This window comes from Marmota marmota, unplaced genomic scaffold, assembly GCF_001458135.2.
Source record: "Marmota marmota marmota unplaced genomic scaffold, marMar, whole genome shotgun sequence".
NCBI lineage: Eukaryota > Metazoa > Chordata > Mammalia > Rodentia > Sciuridae > Marmota > Marmota marmota.
Window position 1 is genome coordinate 24,594,204 of NW_026000019.1, and position 26,869 is coordinate 24,621,072.

Sequence of the window (26,869 nt, forward strand, 5' to 3'; positions counted from 1 at the left end):
AGTGCCTTCCAACCCCCCCCCCCCGACTCTTTCCTGTACACCTGGGAAGAGCAGGTGGCCCAGGTGGATTCCCTTTGGAGATAACCCCTTAGTGAGAGAGCAGCAGGGCCTGCAAGGTGGGAGTGCCCAGGCCACCTGTCCCACCCCATTCCTGACCATCTCATCCTGAAAGACACACACCACAACCACAGCACAGAACCCTACAGCCGTGATCTTCACCCACAGTCTTGGACAGCAAACCCTGAGGCCCACGCCGGCACTCTCAAGGAACGGATGGGTCAGGAGACTGACATGAAGGCAACTGACTAGACCGCAGTGCGAGTGCCAGCACACCCAGATACACAGCCCACCAGGACGCAGTCTGCCAGGAGCAGGGCAGAGAAGCCGCGAAACAGGGAGGTGCATGTTGGCTCTGCAAGAGCTGGACGGGAAGAGAGTGTTTTCTGCAAGGAGCTCCCGGTGCTGGGGACCCTACAGAGGCCTTTAAATTCCCCCCAGACTGCACCCCAAGTGGTTCTAGTGTTCAGAATGGCGCCACCGACAGAGAGGCTGAGTGCAGCTGCTCCTGACGTGACAAAGCCACAGAAGTGCCCCAGGTCTAGCAGGGATGGCTGTGTGATGAGACGACCTGACAGCACAGTGGTTTTGGGAGCAAGGAACAGGTTCGGGCCTGTGCCCAGGACTGATGTTCTGGGAAAGCAGACACTGAGTAGGAGATGCCTCTCTGGGTCTGAGTCAGCAGGGTCTCCTCCTTCTGACAGGTCCCACCACTTCTCCTGAGCCAGGCGTGCACGGGGCATGCACGGGGCGTGCACGGGGCATGCACGGGGCGGGGGTGCCCAAGTGCCAGTCACCTCCGGTGCTGCTCTGACTCCCAGCTGCCCCGAGTTCATCCGGGGGCCATCCAGCTAGCCTTTCAACTTCGTTCTGCTGTCTCTACCTGCAAACTACACAGGGCTGCAGACTCCCCCCAGCACACCCTCCACAGGTGTCAGAGGGGTGGGGGCAGGGCAGGGGCCGCTCTGTCCAGGGACCATCCTCCAAGCTGCAGGTCCGTTTTCCAAATGGACATGCCGTCCTGTGACAACAGTCCCTCTCTGCACCAGTGAGTTAGCACTATCCGTAGAACGGGCCAGCGCCTCCCCTGGCAGAGCTGTCCATAAACATGCTCTGTACCAAGCCCCCTCAAATCCACCCGACCCCGTCAAACAAGCATGCTTCAGAGTGGCTTGTCAGAGCGGGTCATGGCGTTGCATCTTGGCAAGGATTTGGCATGTCTTCTTTTATATGTAGATTTTGGGAAAATGTGCTGCCGCACCGAGGTCTGATGGGAAGGAATCTGGGCGGAGTGAATCTGCGATCAGCTGCATGCTGGGGTGGGAGGCTTTGCACCCTGAGTTTCCTATCTGCAGCTAAAATGGACTTGGCAGCGGATCTTGGATACGAGCTGTCAGGTGATTCCCCTGGAAGGAAGAGCAGACGGGCTGCCCCCTTTGCCAGGAGGGTCTCTGCCCCCTTCCTGGGCAGGGCCCTGCTTGCCTTCGGCCCTGCCTTCCCTCAAGAGGTCTGGGCTGCTGCATTCCATTCTCCTTCCCTCCCGCCGCCCAGCCCCCTTGTGGCGCGGAGGCCCAGTCTCATCTGCAGACAGGCCTGGCTCGGCGTCAGACAGCGATTTCCCTCAGCCTTAATGGCTGCTATTAACAATGGGCCGCCCTGCCCTGCTAATGGCTCAACTTACAGCTTTTTCTCTGATTGCGTATGAGTAACACTGTGTCACATGAGCTGTGTTTAACAGAGGTGTAATAAATGCCAAGGAAGAAATATGACCCAAAATAAAAAATAGTTTGTCCCCGAGTGGCCAGGATCTCATGACTCGCAACAATGTTCATTTCAGCTCCCAGCACAATTTCCATTTGCATTCCTTTTTTTTTAAGGGTCTCTGGGGGCTTTAAAAAAGCTGTTTAAGAGAAAAGGCAGAAAGACTGTAGCGACTGTCAAGCAGGGAGCTCCACTTTCCAGGAGGAAATGCAGCCTGTGGACCCAGACGGCTGACAGCAAGGGACCCTCTGGGCGCAGGGACGTGGTGGTGGTGTGTGTGGGGGGGAGATGGCCACTGAGGGTGTGTTCAGAGAAGGCAGCCGTCCTCCTTGGTGAGGTCCAGACTCAGCCTGGCTGCCAAGCTCAGGAGATGAAGCCCAGGAGGTGAGCACCCAATGCCAGGCCCACACACCCCGGGGCAAGGGTAGCAAGTTCTCATTAGTCGCAGGAGAGCTCGGCATTCTTTTAATATTGAGCATCTTCAAATACTGCTGGCTGGTGCCCTCTCTACCCAGAGAAAAAAGCAATAAACACTGACATCCCCCTGCAGCCCCTCGGTTGGCCAAAGGCCGGGGCTGTTCCCAGTCCTTGAGGGGCCCCGGCAGGAGGCAAGTGGGGCAGGGGCAGGAAAAACGCGTCAGGGCCCCGCTGCTGATGCCACCTGCTGGCCGGCCGGGACTGGCCACTCACGAGGGCAGCCGCCTTTTGAAGGGGGAAGGTGCAGGGACACCACCTGTGGTGCCTGGCCTCTCCTCCAGCGCTTCCGGCCTCCCCACCCTTCTCCACTCACCTCTCAGACTAGGTGTTTAGCACCCAAACCTCCTGCCCCTCTGAGAAAGGAGACGGAGGCAGGAAAGGCTTGTGGCTCTGGGACTTGGCTTCAGAGGTGCCCCTCACCCATGGGGGCATCTGGGGACCACGGGGAGCAAGGGCCAGGCAACGGGGACAAAGCGCTCTGCGTGGCAGAGGAGGGATCTACAGCAGGTGGCCACAGGGGAAAAGTGCTGGTTTCACTAAAGATTGTGTCCTTGGTTGCGACTCTTGGTATCTGTGATCCTGGCCAGTCACCTGTCTTGAAAAGACCAAGGGGAGCTCGAGGGTTCCTCAGACCACTTCTGTGGGACTCGGCTCTCACATGTGAGCCCAGAAAGCCCGCCTTTTCCGTGAAGGCACATGGAGCCCCACGGCCGCCTCCTCCACCGTGCCCGCCATCTGTCACGGGCTGTCCCGCAGCTGAGGTGCCAGGGCTGAGGTGCCAGGGCTCCGTGCAGGGTGGGCCTTATCTGTGCTGACCATGATGAACCCCCAAACTTGAAATGCACTAAGCTGAGCTGGCAGTGCGCACAGAGGCCCGAGCGTGAGGTCTGCTGCCTCTCCCCTCTCCGTCTCTCCTCACTCCACACCAGGATTCCTCCAAGATGAGCAACAGAGCCAGCGTTCCTTATGGCGCCAAGAGCCGACCGTTCCTCGCCTTCAGGATTGTCTAACGCAGATGAATGCAGACACCACACCCAACCGGGCCACGTGCCTCCGCCCCACTCCAGGCAGAAGGGAGAGGGGTTCCTGGTCCCTGAGGACCTGCGTCTGGTGTCGTGCTCTGATGGCTCCACTGTAGGGGCTCAAGATTCGTGAAGGAAGGGGCCACCTCGTCACGGCGCCTACGGTGCTCGAGTTCTCCAGTCAGCCTCAGCTCGCCCCAGAATGTATGTGTTTTGTTTTCTTTTTAACCAGGAACGACTTTATAAATGGACAGGCATGACCACTCTAGGCACCGTGCATTTGACCAAAGGCCTCCAGGTTTGGGACGTGGAGCCCAGCTTCACAACACGCTCAGGAAGGTGCGACGGGGTGAAGCAGAATAAAAGGGAAAGGAAAAGTGAGGAGGAGACGTCTAGAATGTGACCCATCTGAGAGCGGACTCCACGGGCAGGGAGCATCACACTCGAGGAAGCACCCTTTCTGGGTTTCCAAACTCGGGATCAGGCGCGTGGCCCGACGCCCGTCCTGCTTCTCCCTGGCTACGGACGGACGCGGTGTCCTCGGCCTTCCCTCCTGGCTCGGGTTTGGTGTGTCCCCTCCAGTGTCCTCCGTGGAGCACGGTCTGTGCAAGAGCAGCGCCTGACGGCCCCCGTAAGTCAACAGGGTGACAATAAGGACGACGAGGGCGGAAGTGAGGACAGCGAGAAGCAAACCCAAGGGCTTTGGGATGTACGGCCGACGCCTCTTGGTGACCTGCAGCAGGTCTGCCCCAGCCCTCCAGGTCTGCCCGTCCCCCTCCGTCCAGCCTCACTGCCACTGTCCCTGCCGCTCCACTTGAGCAGTGTGCACCACTCTGCTGCTGGAGATCTGTCTGATGGTGCCACACAGTTCCTTGACATTCGGTGACACCTGAACAGTCACAATAACCAGAAATTCCCAGGGCCGCCAGCTGCCCCCTGAGAGGCGGCCATCTGCGGGCAGAGTTGTGTTCTCCCCACGGCATCAGGAGCTTCTCTGGGATTCGGGACGTGTTCATAACAAGTTCCCTGGAGTAAGGGAGCACAGTTGTGAGGTCACATGACAGCTTTTCCAGGACTGTGGGGCACACAGAGGTATCCAGCAAGTGCTCACTGTCGGCTCACCTCCTTGTCCCAGGGAAACTCACCATGGACACTTGCTCTTCCTCCCCTGAACCTGGCCCCAGAGGAGAACCCGCCACAGGATCCCACCGACTTCATCGATGAAGCAGTTTCCCCTTTTCATCCAAGTTTCCAAAATAAATCAGAACAGAAGTGAGCCATTTGCTTCAATCCTAAATGGATAGTGGGTGCCCAGGCCGCTGCACCTGTGCATGGACACATCAGACGTCCATGGCACACTTACACACACCCAAGGGGTCCAGCATACCACTCAGTAAATCCACGGGGAGAATTAAAGGCAGGGCTGCACGTCTACATGAGAGCGCTTTCCGCAGTCAGGAGCTACCTCCGGGCAATCCCAAGATGCTGTCTGTGGGCTGCAGCCTGGGTGAGGCTGGGGGTCTTAGTCTCTCCTCCAGTTCCTTCTTTCCCAAAGAAGACCAACTCAGGGCAGAATTTAATGGCAGCTTGAGTTACGAAAACAAAACAAAAGCCCACGATGAGAACAAGGTCTTTAACGCCTGTCGCCAGTGTTGCTACAATAAACCCAGATGGGGTTCCCACAGTGGTAGATAAATGCACGGACCTAAAATCTGCACAAAGGATTTTGGAAAGGTTTTCCTATCTCATGACACTTCACTACAGACTCCAAATTGTATCACGTATAGATCTGGGGTCAAAGTTGCCACCAATAATAGTGTTTCCCATGAAGGTGGACTAGGGCCAGTCAGGCAGATTCCTATGAAACCAGGAAGGCAAGATAAGCAAAAGAAAGAAATTCAGCAAAAATGTAACCAAGAAAGATGACTAAATTAGGAGACCAAACATCTGTGGCCTAAATAAAACATGTGGTGGTCCAGGCGACCCCACAAAGTTCTCCTGACGTCCCAGTGAGACCTGCAGGGCTCACTTATGAGTGATGTGGTCATCCCCACATTCCTGCAACAAAGGCGTGGGAGCCGGCTGCACTGTCAAGTGTTCTGAATGGATTTGTGACCTCAGAGAAATCACATCAAGAGGCCAAAGTAACACATAAAATATCTAGACAGACACAGAAACACACACAGATGCCCCTGCTGTGGACTGACAAGCACTCTACCCCCATCTTTTGTTTAAAAAAGTACAAATAAATACAAGATAGCTGCCAGCCATCAGTACCTCTGGGCGGTGTGTGCCCTGTGACGCCCTCAGCCAGTGGGCCTGCGGCAGTAGACAGAAGCATACCCACCTGCCCTGCTCATGGACAAGGACTTAGAGGGTATCGACAAGGACGAATACATGCCCCAGTGCTGAGGAACAGAAATAGAGGTGGTAATACAAAACACTCCCTACTGTGGTCATAGGGGCATTCACGTTCCCTGACCACTGACAACAAAGAGCAAAGAAGCTGATCCTACAAGTTTTCAAGATCTTATCAGCTATTATGATTTAAGTAAGAAGTGACATCAGGGGGCATGTGAATTTAGCAGCCACACGCTTAAAATGTTCCGCTGGGAGCACACAAATTAATCTTTAAGAATTTGCACCCAAGCTTGAAGGTCCCTCCTGCGGCAGAGCCTCCTGGTGGTGGCTGCTCTGGGAAGCGCACCACCGGCTCTCGCCCGCTGCCCAGTGCAGCACATGCTCACAGTGCTGGCACCGCGTGCTTAGCCTGACTCCCTGTGCAATCTCACACCGAGGTTTCGACATCACTACCCAGGCTGCTCACCCACAGGGACACTATGAAGCTGGCTTGTTTCTAACGGACACTGGGCCTGTCGGCCAGCTGCACGTCCAAGGCTCGCCTTTAACTCGGTGTGGTCAGGTCAGCGTGGCACAGGGAGGCAAGCAGGGGTCTGAGCAGAGTGGCAGAAGTCGGGTTGAAAGGAGAGGCGTACACTTGCTCTTTGCCCCCTGTGTTCTGGTGCCTGGATGGGAAAAGGAACGTCTGGTCCCCGAGAGCCACCTTGGATCACGCTGCGTGGGTGGGAAGTGGAGCCCAGGAAGGAGCCCATGTTAAGGCAGCTCTAAATAGCTTCTCTTCCTTCTGCTTCTTGGGAGCAGGGAGGTAGTTTGTGCTGCTCAGCACTGAGTAAAACCCTAACATGTCCACGCTGGATCGGAGGAGCTGTCACTGGTTAAGTCACTCAAGCTCTCCAAGGTGCTGTGCCCATCTGTAAACTAAGAAAAACCAAATTCCTTTCCCTTCAGAGTTCCTGTGAAGGTCAACATCAAGATGATGTGTTTGAGAAGTACCTTGTGCATGTAAAGTTGTTGTAGCAATGCTCCTAATGTCGCTATCATGTTGCAGTTTATTCCAAATTCCCAGATAAAAGTAGGTCAGAGATTGACAAAGTAAAAATAGCTGAAAATAGGAACTCCAATTTCATGACTCTGGCAAGATTTTATGTCAGCAGAAAATGAGTCCCGGGTAATTAGTTGAAGAGAGTGACCACAGGTGATCAAGCATTTCTACTGTTGGTTCCTAGAAAATGTGCTACAAAGATGTTATTTTAACTTCCTGAAAAATATCTGACTCCACTTAGGTTCCAAATTTTTACCCCTCACTCACCTAACGCCCTTTGGACCACAGAAGCTAAGGCAGAAATGAAGGTGGACTGTCCAGGGAGAGTCCCTCTACTGGGCTGAGAACTGCACCTCCAATTGCATCGCCCCGACGGGTAGTTATCACACACCAATGTGAAAACGAAGCCCGCTGCCCATTTTACTTCTCTTTTTATTTGCAGTGCTGGGCCTGCTGCACGCCAGGCAAGGGCTCCACCACGGAGCCACGCCCCAGCCCACACTCTCTGAAACTCTCGGTTTGGGTTCATTTTCCTGGTTATCTCTGAGTTACCCTGGGTCCTGTGTAACTAAGTAGAAAGAGCAGTGGAATGCTACGTGGAAGACCGTGACAGAACATGAGAAAAGAGGCCCGAGATCTGCTGGCCGGGCTGGCCTGGGGCTGCAGCTCTCACCCCGATTCCTGGGGTTTCTCTAAAGCTGGTGATTTCTCTGGAGGCCACGTTGACTTCATCTTAATGACTGAACACACAGCAGTGTAGGTGGTGAGGACATGGTATGAATTACAACTCTGTTGAACTTCGCAAAGACAGATCAAAACAAGGTGGAAACAGAATCAGGCCTGCAGGGGGGACGCCCCACATGAGGTTTAGGTGGGAACAAAGATCTGCTGGAATGTCTACCCATCAGTGAAGGAAGGGAAACGGGTCGCTTTGCCCGCTCTTTGAGATGAGTAATGGGTACGGAACTAGCCATCCTGTCACGGTCTCCACAACCCGGCATTAATCCAGAACCCAGTGCTTATGGGCTTGGGGTTGAAGGGGAAATGTTTCACATTAGTCCCTCCAAATAGCCTGAGGTAAACAGTGTGCTCCATTGTTTTCCAAAATTTCATAACAATTATGCCCCAATAAAAGTTCAATTTTGGGATTTTCAAAAACACACCAAACCCAGCAGCCCTTTGGCATGCAAGCACATACCCCCACACACTTAAAATACTACCGGTGTCTAATAATATGTGCATGCGAGATGAAGTTCACAAGTTTGCATAATTTACTATACACGTGTGTTCTATTTTTATACTCTGGTTCAGCAGGCTGTGGATGCATGCCGCCTGTGAGGAAAAGTCCTATTCCCGGGTCACCAACATGGCCCTGTGCAGCAGGACGTGGTGGGGCAGGACTTTTAGGGGCACAGAAGAGGGAAGGGTTTGACCCCAGCTTCTGGAGCAAACCTGTATTCACGGCCAAGGAGTGCACAAGAAATGGAATCAGGAAGAGGGCGGCGAGGGGCTGGGGAGCGGGCTGCTTGTTGACACTTTCAGAAAGGCTTAGTGCAGATGAACAGAAAGAAAATCTCCAAAATGTAAGGCCACCCTTGGCTTGAATGTCAGTGGCGCAGGGTTCTGGGGAGAGCTGGCTGGGGATGTCCGAGCTGAGAGCAAAGCAGCCTGGGAAATTCCTGCCCATCACGCTTTATTGTGTTATTCCAACTAAGCAGAGACAAAAAGACAAATCTCAGCTCCCCACTTTCATTTATAATTGAACCGGGTCCAGAAGGAGGCGGCAAGCACCATCTGCAGGCCTTGCTGCGGCAGCCGGGGAATGAAATATTCAGAGCACTCTGGGCCACCTCGCCACGGCGGCAGGGCCGGCCGCTGGTCGCCTGGGAGGGGAACACGGAAAGAAAGTTTCTGGTGAGGTTTTGTCTTTCCATCGTTGCTGCAAGGGCGTGAGCTAAGTGAGCAAAACACTATTAGGAAGGGGAGGGAGCAGAAACTCACACGTGGGAAGAACAGGGAAAACGCCTTCTCGTTTATTTACCACTTCAGAGGAGCAGAGCACAGAGAGCAAGAAAGGAAATGAGGACCCAGAGGGGTGGCACCCGCCCCCGTCGGCATGGGGACGCTCCCTGGGGGAGGGCCTGTTGGCGCCCTGCTCCGGGAACAGGGTGCTGGCTTGGGAGGGTGGAGCCGGCGTTGCTGGTTCTGTGAGCCCCAGTCAGGGCTGCTCCAGTGGGTGACAGGGTAAGTGGCTGCAGCCCTGGCAGCAGGCGAGATGGAGTGACAGGCTCCATTTAAGATGTCACTGCACATAATAAAGTGTAAAACTATACTTAAAATAAACGAGATAGAAACAATAAACTTGACTCAGTATTTGAACTTCTGCAGACACGTGGAGGCTGAGCCTGAGAGAAGGCGTGTGAGGGAGGCGGTGCCCTGGGCCTGCCGGGCCTCCTGCGTCTGCTCTGCTTCGGTGGCGGTCGCAGTTAGGGGGTCTGGTGGCTCTGGTGGAGCTTCGGTGGTCCTATCTGTCCTGTGAAGCGGGCGCCTAACTAGCGCCTGGCCAGATCCCTAAGGTGTCTCCTTGGGGAGAGAGGGTGGAGGACAGGCCGCACCATGGGCCAAGCCTGGATGCACCACTTCCCTGGGAGCCCTCGTGCCTCTGCCCAGGACCCCGCTCCGGGCCCCAGTTCTCGGTGCCCTCTGATTGTGCACCTGTGCCAGGGCGGCCCTGCTGCAGCCTGGCGTCATCTCTTCAGAGGGCTCAACGCGGTGTTGTCAAGGCGGGTTGGCCCCAAATTGGAGTGATACTTTTTTCCCTTCAGGCCCTGTAATTACTGTTACATGTGGGGGTGGATTCGGTGTCAAAGCAAATGTTTTCCTTATGTTTCTTTCTTTAAAAAAGAAAAAAAAAATCATAAATGGGAGCCAGCAGAGAATGCTCCTGAGCCAGCCACCTGGGGCTCTGCGTCCCCTGTTGGTACCCTGCCAGGACTTCCTGTGCGTGGGACGGGGACATCAGCTCAGGAGGGACCTGCCCCAGAAATCCACGTGGATGCCACAAGCGAGGCAGAGCTTGGCGCCAGTCTCTCTCCCACCCTCATGGCGTTCTGGAACTCAATCCAGCTAGGCGGTGTTACGACTCGCTGTCTGTGCCGGTGTCTACACCACCCGCCACCCTCCTGTGCAGCGGGATTGAAGCTGCTTGAGAGCAGACCTGGCCGTTTCGGCGTTTCACCATGCTACAGAGGACATTAACGAAAGCACCCACAGGTCGCTGCAGCGTGGTGAGGCTGCTCAAAACCCATGAAGCCTGGCATCGGAACGGGGTCTGAGGAACCCGCAGGGTCACCGCAGGTCCCAGCCGGCCCCTGTGAGCCCCTCTCAGCAGACGCGCCTGCTCCTCGGCCGAGGCCTGCTCTCCACCGTCTGAACCACACCTGTCCTCGCAGTTCCTCAAGGCCTCCTGGGCCGGGCACCCTCCTCTGGCAGTGACTGTGCAGTGTTCAGGGGAAGCGGCTGTCTGTGTGCTCAGTGGCACTCAGGGCTTCTGCTGTTGGTGGTAAGGGACCGTGAGAGAAGCAGGGGACTGGCACGGGGAGGCCACCTCTGATTCTGCGTGGTGCTTTGCACACTCGTGTGCTCTGGCTGGTGCCTGAGGAGGAGGGGCGAGCTGTACCCCGGCCTGGGGTGAGCAGAGTAGGGAAGCTCAGGCGAGGCAGGCTGCCAGCAGGGCATGGGGCATCTCCCTCGCCCGCCCTCTGGAGGGCTCTTGTGCCATCCTGCAGATGTGCCAGGCACACCCGCAGTCTGCTCTTCAGTCTCCCTGCAGCCCCTGAGGTCACTTCCCTCCACGTGGCTCACGGAGGGGCTGCGTTGGCACAGGCCCTGGCCCCAGGCACTGACACGGGGAAGCAGCCATGAACTAGAACTCCGCTGCCTGAGGCCCCGTCCCCATGGTACAAGTGGCCAGCAGCGCTCCGTGAGCACAAATCCTACTCAGAGCTGTGCTTGGGCAAGGGAGCCCTGACACAGGCTTGGGGAGAGAGGGTGGAGGGTCCAAGAGGGAAAACTGCCACTAGACCCCCCCCCCACCCCTGTGACCAGGCACGTGCTGCTGGGCGAGGTGCTCGCAGGCATCTGTGGCGGTGGGGAGGCGCGCTGCCAGAGGAAAGTCAGCTCGTCACGGCTCAGTCCACCCAGAAGTCTAAACACACCAAAAGCCACAAAATACAATTTTAAAGTGGAAAACACCAAACAACACAGGAGAGCTCACTGGGTCTCACCAGATGCCAAGGCTCATGTGACCACCCGGGTGTACCCTGGGGCCTCGGGGGTTGGGCGGGGGGCACTGGCAGACCTCGGTGAGTTTCACTGGGTCAGCCCCGTCTGGTGCGGGGGCCTTGATGGAAACACCGGGCTGCGAGATGGTATCAGCATGATTTAGAGGCTGAAAAGCAGGCTTGAGGGAGCCCGGAAGGTCTTTCAGAACCGCTTTCTCACTCCGTGTCAATACTCCGTTGACTGCAGGTGCAACAGCTGACCTCGAGGGCTCCATGCTAAATGGGCCACGTTCTCGATTCAGAGGGTGGACGAGGCACCATCAAGCCCTTCCATCTTGGAAAGTGAAGACCTCACTCTGTAGTGGCTACTAAATTCTGTTAATCAACGCCTTTGTCGTCCTTATTTGCTCAAACTTCAGACAATGATCAAAAATCCAGATGTTCAGTGAAGGAGCATGACTCCGTTGGGCTCAAATGCCACAGGCTTAATTCCTGGGGCCACCTGAATTGTCTTAAGTCACGGCATTTCCTGACCTCCTATCTGTACTCCCTGAACTTGACCTTCACAGTCATGGTCACCCACTGACTCCATCCATCCCCATCAAGCTCTGTGCTTGCACCCCAACACATTCCATGACTCCCCTACAAAAACCCAGGCTCCAGGGAGGTGGCCCTGTCTCCCGATGTGTCCATAGGAATATCCTCGGTTCTTGATGCAAAACCAGGGGCCCTACAAGTATCTGCTGCAATTTCTCTTGACAAAATCCAGATTAGTTTTAAAAATATGGCTCAATACCACTTCTGCTTCCTCATCCATGCCCTCTCCCACACTCCCAGGGCCTCGCAGAGCTAAGCCTGGTGACTTCTTCAATGGATTGACACTTGTTTGAATACTATATAGTAAACCGCGTGATTTTCACTTGGCATTACGCTAGCAGTTCTCTGACCTGGCCTCCACCTCTCCTTCTGCATGCCAGTGTGGTACGACCCTGAAGGCCTGCACCCTCCTCTCTGCCCAGACACCCACGGTCTGGGCTCAGTGCACTGCCCTCCCCAGTCTTCTTGCAAACCCTGATCCTGCTGAGCTCGGAAAGGTACCAGGAATTCTCAGATCAGTTTTCTTTTAGTGCATAGCTTTTCTGGTATTTTCACTGTGTGTGCTTCTACCTGGAATTCCCAAACTGTATAGGATGCTTCCCTGCACTGCCAGAGTACCTGCAGGTCTTGGAGCCACCTGCATTTTTTAAAATTGCAGGAAAGAATAATTGTAAATACGATCGTGAGCATACGCACACAGCATTTATTGTGTACTCTCTCTTGGAAAAAAAACGCTTCCCATATTTGATGTTTTGCAAAGCTTGAAATAAAGTGTGCTTTTTCAAAAAAATCAATGCTTCTAAGCAGGCCACTATTTTCCCCAAGACTACTAGGGGGAAAGGATCAGGAACCCTTTTGTGACGGGACGTGGGCTACACAGGTCAGTGTGAGGAAGGGAGGGGCTGGTCTTTGTGCCCAGCCTCCCTGTGCCGTGCTATTCATGTAATATGACAATGATGGCTTGCATCAAAGCCACAGTGCAAATAATCCCCTTCTCCATGCCATCCTGAAGCAAAGCCAGCCCTACAGTGAGGGGCCGTGTGCCAGCACTGTGTCCCCCGTGCCAGCCAGCTCGCTCAGTGCAGAGGGAAAGCAGGGGAGTGGGCTTCCCCCGAACTGGGTTTTACAATGAACGCTGACGGGCACCGGGAGGCTACCTTGGGCCCCAGAGCCTGCTCAAGCCCCTGGCAGCCTGCCGGGGAGCTCTCGCTGTGCAGCCCAGAGAAGCTGGCTGGCGGCCGCGGAGCCAGGGTGTTACATGGCGCCCTGGGGGTAATAACGTTTTCCAGAACACGCCAGCTAATAGTCCCGTGATGGGCGATTCAGGGGCCTGCAGGTGGCTCTGCCTCTCCCTGGCCTGGGAAGCCCCTCCACGCTGTGGGCCTTGGTGGCAGAACAGGGACTGCCCACTGTCCACTCCACTACACGTGGAGGCATCACGTCCAATCCCAGCGGCTTCTGTGTGTCTTCGTGTTTTGAATTCATTTTGTTAGGAAAAAAGTCCACGTGGTGTGGGAGCCTAGAGGTGTTCTGGAACTGAGACGTTTCCACGTCTTCTTTTAAAAGACAACGGAAGTGCGTCTACTGAAACATCTAACACGCACACGCGGGTAGCAGGACGTCTGGTTCACACCAGGGTTTGTCCGTGAACTGGAATCCGCCATTGCTTTCTGGGGGAAGCTGCCCAGGCTGACGGGGGGCTGGCTCTTGTTTTCCCAAAGTCCAGGGAGAGCTCCATGTTCAGGCTCAGCTCTCCCTGGGCTCCTCAAGCTGAGCCCGGGTCACCCCTCCTCCAGGTGGTGGCTTCAGCGTCAGATCCCCCCACACAAGTGCAGCGCCCAGCGTTTTATGGACTGGAAAGATGAAGGCTGGACATCAAGCTCATTCTTTTAAGCTTTTAGATTAGAAGAAAGGTCCCTGCCACGAGGCCCCAGGTGAGCTGAAGCTTGGAGGGAGCAGGACCGGCCCCCCAGCCGATGGCGGAATGGTGACGCAGCCCAGGCCCACAGCCTCCCTGTCACCCATGGGTCCCTCGCACACCCTCCGATGGCGCCTGTCCCCTGCTGGAGAGCAGGGCCCACGGATCCCTGCACAATGGCTCTCCAGGAAGCCACGCAGCCACACTGAAACCCACTTTCGGGCTGGTGCCAGCTTTACATGTTGAAACAAACCAGTCACTCTTTCTCCTGCTAAGCAGTTAAATTAGAGAGTATTCAATTAATAACAGCTGAATATTCTGTCACGTTTAGGAAGATGTATGGTGAGACAAGCGAGTTGTGATGTATCTGACAGGAATGATAAAAGTTCTCCCGACACACTCTGGCAGATACTTGGCTCCGACTGCGGCTCTTTCTCATGTTCTAAAACGTCAGCAGCACAGACCCGAGACCCAGCGCGGGCACAAGAAAGAAACACTCCAGAGTGAGCAGGGGAGCCCGTGCCAAGCTCTTGAGAGGTGCCCGGGCTGCTTGTCCCTGCGTTCCTTCCTGCAAGCCAGCAGGGCGTGTAGACACCGGGGACGGAACCGTGGCCAGCTCCTGCCTGCACACCCCACCCCTGCTGGGGTCCACCCTTCCGCACCTCAGCCTCCCACGGCCACGGAACTTGCCTTTCTCATCTGATACAGACTGACGGAAGGCCAAGAGTGGGACTTGTGTCAGCTGCACTCAACAGTGGTCTTGGGCCTTTCAAGATGGCTCTGGCCACCGTCAGAGGGTGAGCAGCTGCTTAAACTGCACAATGATCCCAACCTTGGGGGCCTTTACCCACATCCCTTTAGAAGCCTGCAAGGCCCAGATTAGAAAGGAAATCAAGGAGACCCCAGTGAAATTGCTAACACACGGGGCCATCCATGCCACGACTCCAGGGCACTCCCCCGCCAGCCAGCCAGCGGCCCAGGTGCCCAGGAAACCACGCCCGCCCTCCAAGACCCCAGGAGGTCAAAGCCCACAAGAGCCGTGTCCCTCGGGGCTCTGGACCAGCTGCACGGTCTTGCAAAATTCACGTTTAAATTCCAAAATCTCCTTTGCTAAACCCCAACCAGCGTCTCTCACCCCTGGGGGCCAAGCACCAGAGCTAGTCAGGGAGAGGCGCAGAGATCACACCGTGAGGAAAGGCAGCGCTTCCCAGCTCAGGGCCTCGGGGGGGGGGGGCAGCGGCAGAGCATCCAGGAGGAGGAGAAGCACGCCTGCGTAGGAGCCGGACCCGGGTGGCGTGGCCAGCACCTCCACGCTTCCAACTGGGCGACACTTTCCACCTCATGCCCCACGGAGAGCACCTCAGACCACAGGTGCACGGTCCAGCTGACTGTGAAACAGCCCAGAGACAAAGGAAGCCGGGTGTGTGACTTCCCTGGAGAACTTGTTGATTGTCACTCTCAATGTGCACTTTATTTTAAAGAAGTAGGATGTGATTCTACACAGCCTCTGTACATAACCTCAAATCATCAATTTCCCCAATGTACACTATTAAAATAGATGTTTACTATAGACTTTGATCTGCTCTCAAGTTCTTGGTAGGTTCCTTTTTAAAAGTTTCCTCCTTTTTTATTAGAGCATTTTTATTCGAGCATTATAGCTGCACATAGTAGTCGGCTCATCCCGACAAGATCATGCTGCAGGGAACCGGCTCTTTCCCAGTTCACCCCCCCCGCCGCCCCCCCCCTCCTCTCACTCATCTATTTGTCTATTTTGATTGGTTCCTTCTACTTGTGCGTAAGGTGGGCTTGCTGTGGTCCGTTATACACGCAGGGCAGGACTTTGGAGAGCAGGAGGACACGGGGGCGGAGGCCGTTTGCCCGGTGGACTTCAGGCCCCAGGAGGCTGCTCCTGTCCCCTCACCAGAACCATCAGCAGAAAACCTGGACCCTCTCAGGTTTGCCAGTAAGAAATCACGCTCATCTTCCAGCCTTTCCTATTGGGTGCTTTGGAACTTCCATGCACAGCACACACACACACACTTTCTCCCCTTAAGGGGAGTTTCTGAAATCCAAACTGTCCCAGTGATCCAATCTTCCTCTCTCTGAGCAGAAAACCCGCACAAGTGTGGACTGGTGTGCAGGGCCGCATCTGTCCCGAGACCCTGGCAGACCCTGGAGGACGGCCTCCCGCTCTCCCCCAGGGAAACGGCCCCTCAGTCAGCCCCTCCGCGTTCTGTACACTGACTAGTACGGCCGGCTTCCCCGTCCTCTTTATTGGCAAATGCCTCGGATTCATAAAGCCCTGGTGGTGTTTACGAGCAGAAGGTCACTTTATTCCCTCAGACACGGGGTGACAGTGGGGGACAATAGGGCCTACCACTTAGATTATATAACTGCCAAGAGTTTGTGAGCTTGAATTTATATTCCAATTAATATTTAATAGAGCTTAATTAACAGCCCCTCCTTCCCCGTGGCAGTCTCCCCTACGTCTTGCTTCTCCGTCTTGACGTGGAGTGGAGATGGGCTGCCAGGCTTTGCTGAGGAGGCACGACCCGCCAGAGGCCACGGCTCCCGGAGATGCACTGACAGGCCCCAGCGGAGCGCTGTGGCAGAGACGCCCCGCCTTGCAAGAGTGGCGCCTCTGCGTGCCAGAAACCGCAGCACCCCGGCACGGAACCCTGCAGTGACACACCAGCTCCACTCCTCCCTCAGACCCACTCGTGTTCCGGGAGCCACTCTGAAGCTGTAGTGCAGAAACACCACCACATCTCAGGACTCACACGGGGTGTAGACAGGCGGAGTTAGAAACACTGGTTCTCAAACATGTCAGCCATGGGACCCTTGTATACTCTTAAAATTTGAAAATTGAAAGAGCGTTGTTTATATAGGCTGTATCTATTGATATTTAGTATATTAGAAATGAATAAGAAAAGTTTCAATGTTTAGTAATTCATTAAAAAGAACACCCACGACATGTTTACATGAACAACATATTTTTAGGAAAAATAATACGTTTGAAACAAAAACAGTAAAAAGAGTGGGCTTGCAAATCTTCCCACTGTCTGGCTCCACGGGGGACAGCTGGGTCCTCACTTCTGGGATCCCAGGGCCCCTGGAAATCAGCAGGGCACAACCCTCAGAGACCCAGTGGGAAGCAGATGCTGGGCCCCTCTGATCCGCTGGTCTCAGAGCGGCTGTCGGCTCACCAGCCACCTTTTGAGAACGTTACTTGGGGGACTTCTGGATGTCACAGAGACAGGATGCTGTGGACCTGAGGAGGGGGCGCTCCTTTGCCTCATGGCTCCACCTACAGGAGGCTGGGCCTCCTCCCCTGCCCTTGGAGCGTCCCACTGTGGACCTGCTGGCCTGGGAGAGAAGACAAGGAGTGGATTTTTTAAGGACGATGTAAAGGCTCAGTGAAGATCTTTCCCAGGACTCCTGCCCACTCTCTGCTCTCCGCTTGGGCTGCCAGAGCTCTGAGGCAGGGCTTCCTCTCCAGGGGCACTGGCCAGGGGTGGCTGGATGGCAGGGGCCGCCTGCTGCTCCCTGGCCGCCCGTGCCCCCTCGGCAGGAGCTGCCCAGACGCCGCTGCGCACGTGTCTTTTCCTACCGTGGGCCTTCTTATTTCTTAATGCCCCTGATTGAGAATACATTTTAGTTGCTAAGAGACTAGTTTCTTATTGTAGACTCAGGTAGAGTGGAGATGAAGCAGCTGTCAGAATAGCCACACCATAGCCACGACTGATAGTCTGCCTGCATTTCTACCCTCGCTGATGGGGCCTAGAGAGTGTATCATCACACACCTCGCACACACAGCCACACACACGCATTTACCAAGGAAGGCCACCACATGGTCAGGCGTGAGCATGCAGGAGGCGGGCACACCCACGTGCATGTTGAACAAGACTCCAGAGAGGCCACATACTGCCCTGGCTCCATTATAAACGCCACCACATTTTGAGTATCTTTAAAGAGATGAAAGACCTTTTTAAAAAGCGAATGTACCTTTCTTGTCCTATGCAGTTTGGTTTGGATCCTCCCTTTTCTGTGTAAAAGGCCTGGACCTGGTGGCTGCATGCAGCTCTCCTCTCACACTGGACAGACCCCATCCGTCAGTAACCGCCAGTCAGGCTGGGCCGCGGCACTGCCACTGCTCCGTGTGCTAAGCCACATGTGTGCGCTGCCCACCATGTCACGCAGTCCCCAGCTACTGTCCCCAGCACAATACTGCTGTGCAGAGGGCCCAAGCCCTGTTGGTCGAGCAGGTTCACCACGGGAAGGTGGAGCTACCAGAATCCCCCACGACGAATGCAAACACGTGAGTGTGAACTTCACATCCCTGCCGCCTGCAGGCCGAGAGGCTTCAGTGAAATTTGAAGGAGAAAAAAATAGATGTCAATTTTTCCCTTTGTCTGCCCAGGACTGAGGACATTAATAAAGGCTATTCATCACACTCTCAACTATTTTTAGGGTAATGACACTTAAACTTTGAGGAGTATTAAGCGATTGTTAAGAGTAACTATTGAAAAGCATCTAGCATCACGAAAGGTGCCCCGACGGTCTCGTGAGGTAGAGCGTGTGCCGCAGCCTCAGCTGTCTAACAAGGGTAGGAGCTGCCACGGGCGCCAGCCAGAGGGGACACTCAGGCAGGCACGCGCTGCCCTGGGGGGCACACTCGGGCTCTTTCCTCTCCTTCCCAAGCTTTCCCAAGTTACCACTGCCCAAGAGGTAGCTTAGTGCTGTCTTGATGGTCAGGAGGAGAGGGAGGCCTCCCTGGGGGGGGGGGGGGGACTCTGGTGGCCTGTGGGGTCCCCACCACAGCCAGGACCCTCTAACATCAGACCCCTGCAGAACAGGAGCTGCTCCTTCGGCCTCCTCCTCACGTCTGACCCACCCTGGAGTAGAGCAGGGCCACTCCGCTCCTCTCCACCTCCACCAGGCCCCAGCCCACGCACCCCCGGTGGTGCCCCCATGTGGCTGGGCAGATATCTCCAAGCCCTTCCTCAGGGCCGGGTGGGATGTGGGGCCCTTTGCTCATCTCATGAGGAGTGGGGGCGGAAGGCAAGGCCGTCTGCTCCTGTTCTGATCCGAGCTCCCAGGCAACCTCCTGTGAATTCAGCGGAACCCTGGTGTGAGGTTCTCTGCGCCAAGATCCGAGGCGGGTGATGGGGATTCTGAGAATCAGAGCCTCCTGCACCGGGTGAGTGATCTGGAAAGCAGCTGCTCTGCTCGGTGGACCCTCTTCATGACCACCCTCTTCATGACCACCTCGCATGGCAGCCATCACAGAGGCTGCCGCAGCCGATTCTGAGGACTGAAACTGACCTTGGGCCACAAGGCAGAGAGAACCTGCACTGACCAGGAGGATCGGCTGCTCTTTCTGAGGAGGCCAGATACAGAGTTCTCATTTTTACAAATCATCCTCTGGCCTGTCCCCCGTCCACATGACTGCTTCTAGAAACTGCCGGGAAACACGGACCAGAAGAGGTCGGCCCTCACACTGACCCTAGGCACACAACACGTGCACACACTGTCTTGTATAATTATCTTACTTTTTATGCAGTAATATGATCTATTTCTTGCATTTTGAATAAAATATTTGATGTTTTAGGCTTTAGCCCACATCAAATCCTGCTAGTCCGTTTGTACAATCAGCAGTACCTTTATTTTGCTTGAAAAACAACAGATTAATAAAGAGAACAGAGAGGCCGGGTGTGGTGACGCACACCTGTAATCCCAGAGGCTCAGGAGGCTGAGACAGGAGGATGGAGAGTTCAAAGCCAGGTTCAGCAACATCAAGGCCCTAAGCAACTCAGTGAGACCCTGTCTCTAAACAAAATACAAAATAGGGCTGGGGATGTGGCTCAGTGGTTGAGTGTCCCTGAGTCCAATCCCCAGTACTGTCCCCTTCACCCCCCCCCCAAAAAAAAAAGAGAGAGAGAACAGAGGACGGAGGATGGGCCCTGTGTGTCTATCCCAGTGGCTGCCACCCGTCTTTCTGGAGGCGGAGCGGTCAGCCTCTTCCCATGGAGGGCTTGGACTGCATCAGTTAACACTCATCCTCTGTGTAGACGTTAGAGGTGGAGTATGAAATGTTGCTGTTTTGATTTGTAAATCTTTTTCAGCACTTAACCTCCGCCTTAGACAGAATTCTGCGCTCTGCCCCAGTGAGCCCTGAGGCATGACAGGATCCCCCAGGAGCAGGCAGGCAGTCACTGCCTCATGATCACTGTGGCTCAGGTCACATTCCAGGGTACGGAAGCACACCACATCTAGTAAATTCCTCCTCTCAGAGGATTATTAATTACCCTAAAACTGTCTAATTCCGGTCCCAAGAAGAAAGAGCAAGACATGGCTTTGCCCACTTTTTATGTGGAAACTGGCAAATACTTTTATTTCCAGTATGCCCACAGCCACTCAAGATCCAGAGAGGTATAGTGACCTGCTTAAGGTCACTGATGACTGACCCTCAGGCCCATCCAGGAGACCACAAGATATAGTCATTGCCTGATAAAAGGCCCAGAATATAAATACAAGTATGACCCAACTCAGCCTTCCTCAGAAGGTTCCGCCCTACCCTTCCATGCTCTGAAATACGCACACACAGACACACACGACTCACACAGTATAGGTGCTACGTTTCCCTATGTACAAGAGTCACCCACATTGCACTCTCAGTAACGTGCACGCTGTACACCTGGAAAAAGGCATTTGCAGTTTTTAGTGGTAAGAAAACAGAACTTCAAGCTGGACTATCAGAAGGAGCTCTGGGCCAGGCACCCGGCAACCTCCTACTCAAGTTCACTCGAGTAGCGTCAGCCACCAGTAGAGGTGGTGGCCTGTGGTACTGGTGTTACCACCTTATTTGGGTTCTCCAAATTCACACGATGCAGCTCAATCAAGCAGCTGCTCTGCTCGGTGGACCCTCTACGAGGTGACCATGTTGACCGGTAGTGATACTTGGAAGGCACTTTCAGCATTCTTATTATCATTCTGTTGCAGTGCCGGGGGGGTGAACCTGGGACCTCACCCATTGCTAGGTAAGCACTCTACCCCTGAGCACACTCCCAGCCCCCAAATAGCAATCCTTACAGCATGTTGAAGAAACAACAGTCTCAGTCTGATTTCATAAGGGCGGAAATGTAGATGTGGCTACAACTGTCATTACTAAGATGAAATGTCATTTGTACAGGGCTCATCCTTTACCAAGTGCTTTTAACAGCAGCCTCCGATGATAAAGCAGGTCCCAGGGCAGCGTCGGGAAGAGACAGAATTCAGTAATTCTAATTTCCAGGCCATTGCTCAATCTGTGGCCCATGCGCTCCTTCTATTTTTCACTGTAGAGTTTAAATCCCCTGCTCTGATATTTCTCTTTGGCGAGGCAATGTGGCGTCGTGGGAAATATGGACTTGACCATCAGCTCTTCCATCCACTCACTAGGTGACCTTGAACAAGGTTCTGCATCTCTCAGTCTCAGTTTCCCTGTCCTTAAAATAAGAATAAAAGTGTTGCCTTCCAAGTTTAAGGCAGTGTATAAAAATGTCACCTTCTAAGTCTCTTACATGGCGCCAAGTCAGGCAGGTGACAATCCCTCAGCCAGGAGGCCTCTCCTGTCTCTGTCCCTGTGCTCCTGTCTTAGGTAAGATCCTAGCCCAGAGAGCGCCGAGATTTGGGGCCTGTGTAAAACTCTTGCTCTGCTGCTGAGTGAAACGTCCTCAGCTCTCCTATCCATCCACTTCCTCTGACTGACAGCTCCTAAGAGCAGGGGCCAGGGCCTGCCTGAGCACACAGGGCCTACGGAAGGTGGGGAAGACCTATCTGCTGCTGTGGCCACTTGGGAGGCAGAGGGAGCCAGCAGATCAGGATGTTTCCCGTAGGCAAGACGCTGCCCCTGCCCCTCGGGGCCAAGCAAGTTCTGCAGAAAGCTGCAGTAACCACCATGTCCTTGTCTCACATGGGAGCACCTCTGTTCAATGACCCTTAGACACAATGTCGTGGCTGGGAACTGAGAAGTCACCATGGGTCTTACCTCTGAACCCAACTCAAGGCCGTAAGGAACGTGAAACAGAAGAGAGAGTCTTCCAAAGAGACAAGGGAGGCCAGAAGTAAACCCAGGAAACCCAACTACAGCCACGTCAGACACGCGGGGTTGGACTTCTGACTCCAACTTCCCCGCACCAAACACCTGGTCCTGGCCTGCTGGGCTCCTGGGCTCCTGCACGGTTCCTCCTGCCATGACCCTGTCTCCTGGTGGACTTTCTGCTGCAGCAGATACATGGGGAATGAAGCGATTCAAGATTAATCCAACGTACCCATTGGATCCCACCCATCTCTGCTAATCTAGCCAACACCCTTTGTCCTCTCCTCCTTAGAAACAGAGGCCTGCTCTGCTCCCAGAGTGTGCTGGGAAGTGACTCCACCTCTCAGCCTCCACTGCAGCCAGGTGGTCATGGGCAGGTGCTGGATGGCCGTGGGTCTGGGGTGCGCCGTGGGAGTCTCACCAAGGCTCTGGGAGGAGCCAGCTCAGGGGAGAAGTGCGCCCTTCCTTCCCCCACATGAGAGCTGACATCTGGCGGCCATGCTGCTTACCCAGGGCTCCTGAGGACGGCCTCACGGCTCCCTGACGCTTCAGGTCCGTCCGCTGCCTCTTCCTGGCGCTCTCTTCCCCGAGCTGTGTGTCCCCCCAGCTGCGAGTCTTCTTTCCCTTTGATGTTTTTAGAGACAGGATGGTCCCAAGGGCTGCAGTGTTGGAGCCTGGGTTTCCCTGGAAACACGTGGAAGGTCCCCCAAAGCCGACCCAGGCTCTCACGACCTAAGGATTCCGAGCGCGTGGTGTTCGGGTCTGCGCAAATGTTCAGGTCGGGCCACTTCGCGTGGTGGAAGAGCAAGGCAAGGGCTGGAGTGAAAAGATGGCCGTGCCAGGAGCGCAGGGTCCCTGCTGAGGGGGAGACGGGTGGAGGGAGCCAAGGAGACGGGAAAGGGGCAGGAGCACCAGCAGGCGCCCCCGATGCTGAGACTGAGTGCAGAGGGAAATGCAGCCTAACAGCGTGACAGCTCTCATCCTGCCCTGTGGCCCCTGCCTGCCTGGCCGCTGGCTGAGTGGGAGGGAGGCTGCCACAGAGCGCCTGGGTGCCGCCCCAGGCTGGCTGGGCTCCCTCGCTGGGCCTGGCCCGGGGGCTCCGTGCCCACTGCCTGTGCTGCTGCTTGCCGGCCACTGGGGAGGCGTCCTGCTGCGGGAGCCACTCCCTGGTCGGGGCCTCTCTGCTGTTATGAAGTCATTCACCACCACTGCACCTCCGTCACCATCGACCGCAGGCCGTCCCTCCCTCAGCAGCCGGGCCTCGGCTTTCCAAGCCGCAATGGGTCGGGACAGCTAACCCCCATTCTGAGATAGCTAAATAAAAGCTGAATCAAGTTGAGTTAGATTGATCTCCATGTGGTATTTTTTTGGGTCAAGCTGCAAGTCTCTGATTTTGTATTTTAAAAGTCGGAGGTTAGGACAAGGTTAGTTAAAAATAGGCTGTTTTTATATAACCGCTTCCTTAAGCAGACACCTGAGCTGTAACCTAGATAGTGTCCTCAATGTGTCATCTACCTGTCTGCCTGTCTAAATGGGTCTATGCACCCTGGAAACCCAGGGTGGGACTCTTCCTACTCCAGGCAGTATGGGCTCTGCAGCCCGTGAGTCGTGAAGACGCCCGTGGTAGAAGCCCTGGAGGTCTTTCTCTCCTTACCCCAGTAGACCACTGTGTCTGTGGCTTCCTCTCGTTGGAGCCTCTCCAGGGCTCGCGTACGGTGAGGAGGAAAGGACCCGGCTCCCGACAACCCCTGGGAGTCTCCTTCACACTCGGGAGACCCCAGCTCTCAGGCTGTCTTCTGGCCCGTGAATCTGTACTGAGCCAGGTGGGACATAGTTCTCCTAAACATGGTGGGAGGAAAGTCTGCCATGAGCCCACCTGAACACTGGCCATTGGCTTTGGGTTCACAAGTCCCTCTGGAAATGGATGGTGACAGTTTCTGCTGTAGTCGTAGGTGATTTTCGACCTAGTACTTTATGGGAGGCTCTGTGATTCATGACGCTCGCACACACACGTGCCTGCATGCCAACTCTGTCCTCCTGGGTCACGCCGCCGTCTACAGTGGCCAGGGCCCTACTAAGACACTCTCCCTACTAACTGCAGCAGGGCAGCCAGAATGCAGGAAGCCAAGTCTGGCTGCTGTCCCACCACACAGCCAACAGGGACACACACTTGGCTCGCTGGCTGCCGTGGGGTCAGGCTTGTTCTCAGAAACTGCAGGTTGCAACTTTACAAACCTCAGAAGAGTCAAGAATACTGGCTCATTCACCTGCCCCGACGCCTTCGGCATTACCACTCAGAGTTTTAACACCTACTGCCCCAGGCCCCTGAGCCCAGAGATGCCTTCCTCATGCCCCACCCATGATGCCCTCATGTCACACTACAGAGCCAAGTGGCCACAGGGACTCCAGGGCCAATTTCTCCACTGATGCTTTGGGAGTGTGCCTCATGATCTATGCCTTAGTGAGGCAAAACCAGGACTCCTGCCTTGAGGTGGAGCAGAGGAAAGGAGCGTTCCTAACACCAACATGCACACACACACACACACACACACACACACACACATGCCTGGGCCTTTAATAGTATTCTTCCCGCGGCAGTTTCCAAATCTCTACCCTATGTCTAGTGAACAGCTGGTCAATACCAATGTCCACAGGCAGAATAAGTTCTTTCTGGGCCGTCTTCCCAGAGAATTTTGCAACTATGTACGTTATTACATTATTACTCTAAGAAGAGCTGATTATCATACATTTGTCTTCCACATTAATCGTGAGTTCCAAGAGCAAAGATGATGTCTTATTCATGCCTGATACATAATAGACACACTTGGATATTTTATGAATTAATTAATGAATTCATTGTTGCCTTATGAACACCAAACTCAATCCCTGGCACACAGCAGGTAGCCAGTAAAGACACTAACCACATGTTTCACAAGTCCTCCTCAGGGGGCCTGGGCACTGGACTCCCCCCAAATAAACGTGGTCCTGCTTTCTCCTTTCTGCATCCCCGGTTCCTTCTCTGACGTGGTGACCTCATTGCAATACTGTGCCGACAATGGGGGGGTAAAGTCGATGGCCACCAGAATGCGGCACCCTCACAGGCAGAATGGAATCTTTCTATATTTTTAGCCTTTGCGTACTATAATTTAAGACGCATTTTCTCATCATATGGTTCGGCACATACACAGTGTATGGCATTCAGCAGGTCTTGTTGCCATGGTCGCAGATCCCAATCAAGATGACTGCAGCCAGGGCCTGGACCACGGCATGGCCCGAGCAGCCTGCTCTGCTGACCCTTGCCCACAGCCAGCGGTTGTCAACAGCACCTCCACCCTGGTCCTCACTGGTCCCTTTTCCGGTCCCCATATTGAGATCAAATTTTGTCTTCTGTAAAATCTTCGCCATGTAACCTGCCTTGCTCGCTTCTAAACTGATGAGGCCAGTTGCCGCCGTGCATGTTCTAGTTTTAGTTGCTTATTTTAATTTGGGGGGGGGGGTAGGATTAAAATGTGAAATGTTAGTCAGAGAGTTCCGTATGATCTGATTTTCTCTCAGACCTAAGGTGAATGAGTGCTGATGTGAAGGAGACGCACACAAACACACGGAGCCCCCTCACAAGCGCTGCGGCCAGGACGCGCCCAATCCCCAAGTCCACACAGCTGAGTGGGTGCGGCGAGCTGGCCCTGGGCGGCAGTGCCTTAGGGCTGGGTAACAACAGCAGCAGGAAGGGAAGCCAGCGGCGCCCTACAGGGGCGGCTTCTTGGAGCGGATGAGACCCACTCGGGCTGTCAGAGGAGTAGGGACGAGTAACGCACTGGCAGCGGAACTGTGGATGTTTCCTGAAATAACGGCACAATTCAGCTAGGCCCATGCTGCTTCGGCTCTGGGAATCTTCAGGACGGTATTCCTCTAATGCCACTGAGTGATTCACCCTCTTCACGTGGGCACGGACCCAGCATTTACAGCCACACAAACGGCTTTGCCAGCGTATCCTGTGTGCGAATGGAAGTTGCCCAAGGCGAGCGAGAGGCACAGCCACTGGGAAGGTGGTCGGGCAGTTCCTGATGAAAGGAAACATGTGACTACCCTGCGCGTCTGAAATGCCGGGCCTGGGCGCACCTCGAAGAGAGGTGAGAACACGTGTCCCACAGAGGCGGGTGCATAAGCATTCACAGATGGATCCCGAGCTGTCTGGCAGTCTGTGGAGCATAAACAAGTAGTGCTCGGTTCCCACAATGAGAGATTATTTGGCAACAAAACAGCACAAATTATCAAGTCAAACAACAAGGGGAAACATCTCAGAACGTTATTCTGGGTCATGTATAAAAAGCCCTGGTGTGTGCAGGTGTGTGCAGGTGTGCCTGTGTGCAGAACCACCTATAAGGAGCCTGACACAGAGGACTGCAGCCTGTCATGGCATTTACAGAAAGCACCTTTCGCAGAGCTAGTCCACAGCGACAGGAAGCTGGTGGGTGCCTGCCGGGTGCAGGGATGGTGGGGACCCACCAATGGGACTTGAGGGACATTTACATGTGAAAGCAGACTCACTGCCTTGATTGGGGTGGTTTGCTGGGGAGGAGGAAATCCATACTTGCCAAAACTTGTCAAACGACACAGCACATTTTCTGTTGGTCAGCCCCCTGCTCCTGTGAGTACCTTGGGAAGCTGCTGATAAGGAGAAAAGGGTGGACGGGCTCACAGGTCTGCGGGATCCAGTCCATGGTCAGCTGGCCCTGCTCTGGGGTCTGTGGCAGGCAGCATATTGTGGTGGGGGCATTTGGAGGAGCCCAGCTGCTCCTGCGGCAGCTGGAGAGGGAAGGAGACTGGTACCCCAGAACCCCCTGGAAGGTATACTCAGGACTCGGCCCTCCCCAACCCCTCCTAGAAACCCCAGCTCCTCTCAGTGCACAGCAGGGAACCATGCCTTCAGCACAGCCTTGGGGGGACACTCCAGCCCCCAAATACAAAGGGGAACAGCTGGGGAGGAGGGAGTGTTTGTCCAGCCCTCCAACCACGCATGAAACGCACCCACTAGTTTCTGAAAATGACATCTCAGGGTGACACAAAACAAAAACTTCAAAAACAACTATAAATAACTTTACTAAAAAACTCTGGGATATTTTCTGAATTCCGTCCTGATTTATTGCATTATTCAGGAGATTGATTAGCCCATCTTTAAATTCTCCTAAGGTCATGTGTGAGTAGTCGCTCTAGCTCCAAATAAGCTCCAAATAATGGTGGTTCTAAGTGTGGAGCCCAAGGCTCAGGCGA

General features: G+C 54.7%; 1 protein-coding gene and 1 long non-coding RNA gene across 5 annotated transcripts in view; both read right to left on the reverse strand.

The window, feature by feature from the left end:
• Pbx1 (PBX homeobox 1) overlaps window positions 1-26,869 on the reverse strand; it is a 230,834-nt gene that overhangs the window by 62,647 nt on the left and 141,318 nt on the right. The gene's annotated exons all lie outside the window — the stretch shown is intronic.
• On the reverse strand, window positions 226-25,210 carry LOC125618694. Its single transcript, XR_007350093.1, has 4 exons — window positions 25,200-25,210; window positions 24,532-24,539; window positions 18,806-18,810; window positions 226-7,605 (listed from the first exon to the last, which is right to left on the reverse strand). It is a non-coding gene; the product is annotated as an uncharacterized LOC125618694 (long non-coding RNA).